The 10,353-nt window shown below is 47.5% G+C and overlaps 1 long non-coding RNA gene across 1 annotated transcript; it reads left to right on the forward strand.

Annotated features, from left to right (window-relative positions):
* Positions 1–45: 45 nt before the first annotated feature.
* LOC119272301 lies at positions 46–1,446 on the forward strand. The gene is made up of 3 exons (XR_005134727.1): positions 46–160; positions 763–849; positions 945–1,446. It is a non-coding gene; the product is annotated as an uncharacterized LOC119272301 (long non-coding RNA).
* The last annotated feature ends 8,907 nt before the right edge of the window (positions 1,447–10,353 follow it).

The following is a 10,353-nucleotide window of genomic DNA, read 5'->3' on the forward strand; positions in this document are numbered from 1 at the left end:
GGTAATTTACTCGTCACGTTCACATGCAGAAATGGGGTTTATTGATGAAAAACATCTTGATGTGGTCTGTGCAGCAAATATAAAAAAATTTCAGCTCCAGAACATAGGGCAAAGAAATCAGAGCTCTCTTTGGGCTCTCCTTGTAGGATTTTTTGCGAAGGTAACTGAACATATTGTTCACTATTTTGACTACATTAGCCTTTCCTCTGAGGCTCTGACTACCTAAATTCTAGACACTGAATGTGTTATTCGTGTTTCTAAGTGCATTTTATTCTACTTATGTCATAGCCATTAGCTGCCATTTTTAGGCCTTCTTTTTGTCTATCTTGCAATCTTCATTATCATATCATAATAAAGTAAGCATAGTGGGTGTTAATGAATTTAGATTTCTAGCCAAGGAGAAGCTCAAGCAAAGCCATAAATGACTAGGACTATATGAGAGGGGTAGGTTTGTAGGTGGCTCAAGTTAGTTTGTGATCCTTACAGGGTTATAACTTGAAGTCCAGTTTGAGTCCACCCATATAGATTGATCTATTTGGATTATGTTGTCGGTAAATGAGCTAATCGCTTCACCTCATCAAAATTAGTTCATTTATGTTTGCCAAGATATAAATTTGGTGTGCTATTTGTAGCATATATTGTATGAATAATTTCCATTTGGAACAAAGCATAACATCGATTATGCGAAAAGGAATCTTACTAGCATTATCATAACCTGAGATTAAAAAAATCTCATCAGGCAAGCTTATACTCTGTTTGCAGTTTTGCGGGATGGTCCCTAGCGATGTATCCACTTACACTGGTCAGCCCAAACGAACCTATGACGAGATGAAATCTCACTGCTGGTTTGTAAGTATTTCCTTCAGAGTGCATTTGGTGGCTATGTTGGTGGAAATTTTAGCCTCAAGTTGAAGATATGTATAAGCTGTTCTTTTTGGTTTTAGGTCGAAGATCCATTTGATAGATCTGATAATGCAGCTAGAACAGTTGATGCGCTAGAGCTTGGGCGTATTGCCAATGCCTTCACAAACGCTGCTGTCGTAACCTTCTACTCTTATGATCCCGACGACCGGAATGAATTACTTACGCAGCTGTGTACACCTGAAGTTCGTTCAAAACTAGGTGCAAGACTTTCAACCAGTCCTCAACAGGGCGGAGTCACAGGACCTCTGGAACTAGTGGCAGCTACCCCATACGATAATCAGTATTGCCAGAGGGCCACAGGATCCAAAAGGAAGCGGAGGAATTCATAGGCCACATGGGTAACAACAAGTCATGCAGGTAAGAAGTGAGCAGAGCACATCTGCATATAAAATCTCCACAAGCAGAACTCACGCGTAGATCTTTTGAACATCCTATCATCTTAAGCTTCCCCAATCAGTACATGTAACAGATAGTCCCAGGACATCTTTTGATCAAAACTCGTGGACCAACTATGTTTAGTTTTTTTTTGCGGGGTAAAAAAGTGTTTAGTTAGCCTTTGCCTTATGGTCTGCGTCAATTTATATTACTTAACGTAGTACTTGGCCGGCTCATGTACTTAAGCCCGTGGTTTATGTGGATTCTAGGATCCAAAACTTATTCTGGTTGACTGAACTTTGCACGACTCACAAAACTTGTCGTGTATTCCCTTTACAGTTTATAGTCACCAACTCAATCGAAAAATACCCATTTGCTACACACTAGCTGACAAAACTAGCACCCCAGGTCACGGTCGACCTAGATCGGGCCAATTTTATAGTTGTGTTCTTGTTGTGTTGACGAGGTTGAAATGTTTGCAAAACATCCTCTCATTGTCCCGTGTAGAATTTCATAAAAGAAAAATCAACCCAGTGGTTCACACTATAAAATTTCTTTACAGGAGCTTATTGACAGATTGATCGGTGTGAGTGGGTCTCACATACTTAACTTTTGTAGAACTTCAGGTATTTAAAATTTCATCCTTGTGTTAGAGAGGGTGTATGCAGAGAAATGGACATTGTCACATAATGTCTTGCAGACACTTATTTGGGACTTCCTACCATGGTTCTATCATCTTGTTTGTGTGAGTGATTGCTTCCATCATCTTGTTGACAAAGTCTGTCAGCGAATGAAAGGATGAAAAGAAAAAACCGTCTTTATGCAAGGTACATAGATTTTGGTGAAATTGGTAGCCCAATCAACTCCTTCTTATGTCATATCAGTTTTTATATTGCCAAAGGAAACTTGCAAGTCAATTAGCAATGAAATTATTAGTTTTTGGTGGGGAGATAATCAGGAGAAAAGAAGATGCACTAGTTTGCATGGTGAAAGATGTTTGTTTCGAAGAATAAAGCTGGGTCTCGACGATGGATGTGGCTGGATGGACGGACGAGCGCAGGGCGGTGGGGTTGTTTGGCGCCGTGGCGGCGTCCATGGCAAGCTTGGCAAGGTCGATGCACCAGTAATGCTCTGAAGATGAATCGGTGGAATACGGCGGCGACGACCCATGAGGGTGCATCGATCCGGTCTGTGTCCCAAACCCGGTATTTGGCTAGCCTGGGGCCTCCTGTTTTAGATGTTAGGTTTAGGTGAGAGATCTGGGTAATTGGCTCACTATTTCTGCACCCCTTCATCAAGTGAATAGAAGTAGCGACAGATGTTGCCAAGATAGCGGATTCAGACATAGTGATATACTGCTTTGTAAGATCTTCGTGAATAATTAATAAAATGACCGCATACATCTTCCAGATGGAGAGGCCAGGGGCCATCCTCCTTTTCTAAAAAATATGGAGGCTGCTAAAAAGCTGAAAAAATTGTTGACTAGAACAGACAATGCATTGTTCTTTGGTGTTTAATATATTTAAATATAAATTATTGATCCTGTAAATAGTGTAGTATCATCATTATGTGGGAAAATACATGGATTTCGATGACTTGTGATGAAAGATGGAAGGCCAAAAGATCAATTATAGTTGGGTTTCCACCAGAACTATTTAACTAGACTGACCTGAAGATTGCCAATTCGATGGCAGCAATTCTCCCTTTCTATGTGACCAATCCCTAGAAAAAGTTCCTACATCAGAAACATTACTTTGGATTGGGCGGAAGCACGATAGCTAGTTAGTCTCCGCCAACGCGGATCTCCACCCGCCGACGCCTGACCTTAGCGCCGGGGTGGTCCGCTCCGGTGCCGGCCGGATCTGGATCGCGATTTTCTTGCCTCCGTGCAGATGACGGAGGTGAGGACTCCTCGACGGCCGAGACCTCCGAGGCATCGCGCCGGCGTAAGACTGACGAGGAGCTGGCCGCCGAGTTTTGGGCCGACATTGGGTATCCTACATCAGCCTCACGAGTATGGGAGAGACCGTCTTCTAGGCGAGGATCTGCTCAGAAGGATGGTGCACAAGAGGTAAACGGTTCTCCGACCTCGCCGGCAATTCATTCGCGGGGGTCGCCGCCGGCTGCATGCCGGCACGTGAGGGCTCCGGTTATACCTAGGCCTATGGTACGGCCCTGGATCGGACCTCTCCCTGCCCCCAGAGTCTCTCCCTCTCGTACTCTGGGAGATGCCATGCCCTCGGTCGGCTTGGCGAGGACGGCGGTGATCACGCCGACGGCGCCTCCGATGTTTCCTGCGACGGGCGTTTCGCCGGACGAGTCGGGGCGGTCGATAGGCCTGGGCCCTCACCCGATCTCAGGTGCGTCACATCCGAACCGTTCTTTACGCATGGTTAATCTCAACCGTTGGTTGTTTCATATGTGGAACAGGGACACTCCTCGCAGAAACCCTAATCTTCCTCGATCCTTCGTGGCTGCCGTCTGCTCGGGGATGGGTCGCGACGCGTCCGCGCCGCCGGGCTCTGGGCAGGCCCGACCTGTAGCCGCCGCGCCGATGCCCTCGGACGCCTCCTCATCTGGTGGTGCCCCTGGCTTCGCACCTGGGGTGTTCCCCCCGGTGATCCCTTCTTCCTCTGCTCAAAGTGTCATGCCGAACCTTCCCCAACAGACTCCAGCACTGGGGCAGCAGCAACAACAGATGTATCAAATGCCGCCAACAGTTCTTTCAGCAGCAACCGATGTATCATGCACCGCCGGGGTACATGCAGCAAATGGCGCCGGTGTACCCATATCAACCAGCCGGCCCTTTCTTGCAACAGAGCCATGGTCACCCCACTGCTGTCCAGCCAATGGCCTTTAACGCTGGTCTGGCAAACCCGGCGGCCGGAGTTCAGACAGGGAATATCCGTCCTAGGAAACCGAAGGGAGGAAAAGGAAATCGGCCTAAGAACCGTGCGGGAAACGCCCCGATCATCGCTGCTCCACCCACCTTGCCTTATCATGGCATACAAGGTGCTCCGGCTTTTGTCTCGGGGCCTCTTGTGACTGCTGCTCCTCTTATGGCACCGGCTCAACAACAACATGATGTGGCTCAGGCGGCACCTGCTCCCGGGGTGAACACGGTAATGACCAGGTTGTGGTGTACCAAGTGTCAGTCGGCCGGACATGTGGCTTCAGATTGTGAAACACAGCAGTATTGTTTCATCTGTAACAAGGCAAACCATCCGATGACTACTCGGCGGTGTCCAGCTCTCAAGATGCCAAAGCCGGCGGCGATGCTTTGTGGCTATGGGACTGAGAGCATGGCCTTCTTTCAGATGCCTGACAATGTTTGCAGGGAAGACCTTGCACCACAATCCTCCCCAACGGCTCTTGTTACGATCTCGGGAGGCTCTATCTCTTCGAGCATAGTGGAGGCGGAGGTTGCTAAGATCGCTCAATATCAGCAACAGTGGACGTGGGAGGCTATCCCTCATGGCCAGAATGCTTTTATCATGTCTTTTCCCAGTGACGAGGTGCTCCTGAGAGTTACTAGTTTCACGGTCTTCATCAAATCGCATAATGTCACTTTGGAGTTCAAGGCTTTTCATTCCGAGGAGATTCCGAATCGTTTTGAGCTTATTCCAGTTTGGGTGCATGTGCACGGAGTTCCTCACGCTCTCCGGCATTTCTTGGGTCTCTGGGCAGTTGGCTCTGTTATTGGCGCCACTCTTGACGTCGACCTCCTTTGCTTGCGCCACCGTGGTATTGTGAGGATTCAGGTTGGCGTGCTTAATCTTGATGCTTTTAAGATGAGCCCTGTCAACTCCCTCTCGTCGGATGTGGTTGTTCAGAAGAAGGGCTATGAATTCCGGTACACTCTGGAAGATGATGATTTCCGTGCGGACGCTGATTTTGTGCCTCGCGTTTGGGAGCATGGTGATGATACGGAAGGGGACAAGGAGCATGATCGAGAGGGCACTTCAAGGGCTGATGACAAGAGCAAGAGGCCGAAAGCGTCTTCGTCGTCAGCTAACATGGCGGCATCATCTTCCTCGGGAGGAGTGGTTCCGATGCAAATCACCTCTTTCACGACCGTTCCTGCCAGTACACATCCATGCTTGGCATCGCGGCCTTTGTCGAGGGACCCGCCAGCGGCAACGGAGCTCGTGCCTCCCCAGAACCCTCCCTCGCTTGCCAGCTCTGCACCGCCTCCACCACCTCAACCGGATGCTTCGCCCATGTCAGCCATTAGGACATGGGTTGATGGGCCTGCGGCGCCCTTGGTGATGGGTGTTGGAAATATGCCCTAGAGGCAATAATAAATTGATTATTATTATATTTCCTTGTTCATGATAATCATTTATTATCCATGCTAGAATTGTATTGATAGGAAACTCAGATACATGTGTGGATACATAGACAACACCATGTCCCTAGTAAGCCTCTAGTTGACTAGCTCGTTGATCAGTAGATGGTTACGGTTTCCTGACCATGGACATTGGATGTCGTTGATAACGGGATCACATCATTAGGAGAATGATGTGATGGACAAGACCCAATCCTAAGCCTAGCACAAGATCATGTAGTTCGTATGCTAAAGCTTTTCTAATGTCAAGTATCATTTCCTTAGACCATGAGATTGTGCAACTCCCGGATACCGTAGGAGTGCTTTGGGTGTGCCAAACGTCACAACGTAACTGGGTGGCTATAAAGGTACATTACAGGTATCTCCGAAAGTGTTTGTTGGGTTGGCACGAATCGAGACTGGGATTTGTCACTCCGTGTAAACGGAGAGGTATCTCTGGGCCCACTCGGTAGGACATCATCATAATGTGCACAATGTGACCAAGGAGTTGATCACGGGATGATGTGTTACGGAACGAGTAAAGAGACTTGCCGGTAACGAGATTGAACAAGGTATCGGGATACCGACGATCGAATCTCGGGCAAGTATCGTACTGATAGACAAAGGGAATTGTATACGAGACTGATTAAGTCCTTGACATCGTGGTTCATCCGATGAGATCATCGTGGAACATGTGGGAGCCAACATGGGTATCCAGATCCCGCTGTTGGTTATTGACCGGAGAGTCGTCTCGGTCATGTCTGCATGTCTCCCGAACCCGTAGGGTCTACACACTTAAGGTTCGGTGACGCTAGGGTTATAGAGATATTAGTATGCGGTAACCTGAAAGTTGTTCGGAGTCCCGGATAAGATCCCAGACGTCACGAGGAGTTCCGGAATGGTCCGGAGGTAAAGAATTATATATAGTAAGTGCTATTTCGGGCATCGGGACAAGTTTCGGGGTCACTGGTATTGTACCGGGACCACCGAAAGGGTCTCGGGGGTCCACCGGGTGGGGCCACCTGCCCCGGGGCCACATGGGCTGTAGGGGGTGCGCCTTGGCCTACATGGGCCAAGGGCACCAGCCCCAAGAGGCCCATGCGCCAAAGGGACAAGAGGAGGGGAGAGTCCTAAAGGGGGAAGGCACCTCCGAGGTGCCTTGGGGAGGATGGACTCCTCCCCCCCTTGGCCGCACCCTTCCTTGGAGGAAGGGGCAAGGCTGCGCCCTCCCCCTCTCCCTTGGCCCTATATATAGTGGGGGGAAGGGATGGCAACCATTGAAGGAAATATGCCCTAGAGGCAATAATAAAGTTATTATTTATTTCCTTATAATCATGATAAATGTTTATTATTCATGCTAGAATTGTATTTTCCGGAAACATAATACATGTGTGAATACATAGACAAACAGAGTGTCACTAGTATGCCTCTACTTGACTAGCTCGTTAATCAAAGATGGTTATGTTTCCTAACCATGAACAATGAGTTGTTATTTGATTAACGAGGTCACATCATTAGTAGAATGATCTGATTGACATGACCCATTCCATTAGCTTAGCACCTGATCGTTTAGTATGTTGCTATTGCTTTCTTCATGACTTATACATGTTCCTACGACTATGAGATTATGCAACTCCCGTTTACCGGAGGAACACTTTGGGTACTACCAAACGTCACAACGTAAATGGGTGATTATAAAGGAGTACTACAGGTGTCTCCAATGGTCGATGTTGGGTTGGCGTATTTCGAGATTAGGATTTGTCACTCCGATTGTCGGAGAGGTATCTCTGGGCCCTCTCGTTAATACACATCACATAAGCCTTGCAAGCATTACAACTAATATGTTAGTTGTGAGATGATGTATTACGGAACGAGTAAAGAGACTTGCCGTTAACGAGATTGAACTAGGTATTGGATACCGACGATCGAATCTCGGGCAAGTAACATACCGATGACAAAGGGAACAACGTATGTTGTTATGCGGTCTGACCGATAAAGATCTTCGTAGAATATGTAGGAGCCAATATGGGCATCCAGGTCCCGCTATTGGTTATTGACCAGAGACATGTCTCGGTCATGTCTACATTGTTCTCGAACCTGTAGGGTCCGCACGCTTAAGGTTACGATGACAGTTATATTATGAGTTTATGCATTTTGATGTACCGAAGGTTGTTCGGAGTCCCGGATGTGATCACGGACATGACGAGGAGTCTCGAAATGGTCGAGACGTAAAGATTGATATATTGGGAGCCTATGTTTGGACATCGGAAGTGTTCCGGGTGAAATCGGGATTTTACCGGGTTACCGGGAGGTTACCGGAACCCCCCGGGAGCCATATGGGCCATCATGGGCCTTAGTGGAAAGGAGAAAGGGGCAGCCCAAGGTGGCTGCGCCTCTTTCCCCTCCCCTAGTCCTATTAGGACTAGGAGAAGGTGGCCGGCCCCCCTCTCTCCCTTCCCCTCCGAGGAATCCTAGTTGGACTAGGATTGGGGGGAGGAATCCTACTCCCAGAGGGAGTAGGACTCTCCTGCGCCTCCCTCTTTGGCCGGCCAGCCTCCCCTCCTCTCCTCCTTTATATACGGAGGCAGGGGCACCTCTAAACACGCAAGTTGACACAAGTTGATCCACGTGATCGATTCCTTAGCCGTGTGCGGTGCCCCCTGCCACCATATTCCTCGATAATACTGTAGCGGAGTTTAGGCGAAGCCCTGCTGCTGTAGTTCATCAAGATCGTCACCACGCCGTCGTGCTGACGAAACTCTTCCCCGACACTTTGCTGGATCGGAGTCCGGGGATCGTCATCGAGCTGAACGTGTGCTCGAACTCGGAGGTGCCGTAGTTTCGGTGCTTGATCGGTTGGATCGTGAAGACGTACGACTACTTCCTCTACGTCGTGTCATTGCTTCCGCAGTCGGTCTGCGGTGGGTACGTAGACAACACTCTCCTCTCGTTGCTATGCATCACATGATCCTGTGTGCGCGTAGGAAAATTTTTGAAATTACTACGAAACCCAACAGTGGCATCCGAGCCTAGGTTAATGATGTTGATGTTATATGCACGAGTAGAACACAAGTGAGTTGTGGACGATACAAGTCATACTGCCTACCAGCATGTCATATTTTGGTTCAGCGGTATTGTTGGACGAGACGACCCGGACCAACCTTACGCGTACGCTTACGCGAGACCGGTTCCCTCGACGTGCTTTGCACAGAGATGGCTTGCGGGCGACTGCCTCTCCAACTTTAGTTGAACCAAGTATGGCTACGCCCGGTCCTTGCGAAGGTTAAAACGGAGTCTATTTGACAAACTATCGTTGTGGTTTTGATGCGTAGGTGAGATTGGTTCTTACTTAAGCCCGTAGCAGTCACGTAAAACATGCAACAACAAAGTAGAGGACGTCTAACTTGTTTTTGCAGGGCATGTTGTGATGTGATATGGTCAAGGCATGATGCTGAATTTTATTGTATGAGATGATCATGTTTTGTAATCAAGTTATCGGCAACTGGCAGGAGCCATATGGTTGTCGCTTTATTGTATGCAATGCAATCGCGATGTAATGCTTTACTTTATTACTAAACGGTAGTGATAGTCGTGGAAGCATAAGATTGGCGAGACGACAACGATGCTACGATGGAGATCAAGGTGTCGCGCCGGTGACGATGGTGATCATGACGGTGCTTTGGAGATGGAGATCACAAGCACAAGATGATGATGGCCATATCATATCACTTATATTGATTGCATGTGATGTTTATCCTTTTATGCATCTTATCTTGCTTTGATTGACGGTAGCATTATAAGATGATCTCTCACTAAATTATCAAGAAGTGTTCTCCCTGAGTATGCACCGTTGCAAAAGTTCTTCGTGCTGAGACACCACGTGATGATCGGGTGTGATAGGCTCTACGTTCAAATACAACGGGTGCAAAACAGTTGCGCACGCAGAATACTCAGGTTAAACTTGACGAGCCTAGCATATGCAGATATGGCCTCGGAACACGGAGACCGAAAGGTCGAGCGTGAATCATATAGTAGATATGATCAACATAATGATGTTCACCGATGAAACTACTCCATCTCACGTGATGATCGGACATGGTTTAGTTGATTTGGATCACGTGATCACTTAGAGGATTAGAGGGATGTCTATCTAAGTGGGAGTTCTTTAGTAATATGATTAATTGAACTTAAAATTTATCATGAACTTAGTCCCTTAAAGTATCTTGCTTGTTTATGTTGATTGTAGATAGATGGCTCGTGCTGTTGTTCCGTTGAATTTTAATGCGTTCCTTGAGAAAGCAAAGTTGAAAGATGATGGTAGCAATTACACGGACTGGGTCCGTAACTTGAGGATTATCCTCATTGCTGCACAGAAGAATTACGTCCTGGAAGCATCGCTGGGTGCCAGGCCTGCTGCTGGAGCAACACCAGATGTTATGAACGTCTGGCAGAGCAAAGCTGATGACTACTCGATAGTTCAGTGTGCCATGCTTTACGGCTTAGAATCGGGACATCAACGACGTTTTGAACGTCATGGAGCATATGAGATGTTCCAGGAGTTGAAGTTAATATTTCAAGCAAATGCCCGAATTGAGAGATATGAAGTCTCCAATAAGTTCTATAGCTGCAAGATGGAGGAGAACAGTTCTGTCAGTGAGCATATACTCAAAATGTCTGGGTATAATAATCACTTGATTCAGTTGGGAGTTAATCTTCCGGATGATTGC

This window comes from Triticum dicoccoides, chromosome 3A (assembly GCF_002162155.2).
Source record: "Triticum dicoccoides isolate Atlit2015 ecotype Zavitan chromosome 3A, WEW_v2.0, whole genome shotgun sequence".
NCBI lineage: Eukaryota > Viridiplantae > Streptophyta > Magnoliopsida > Poales > Poaceae > Triticum > Triticum dicoccoides.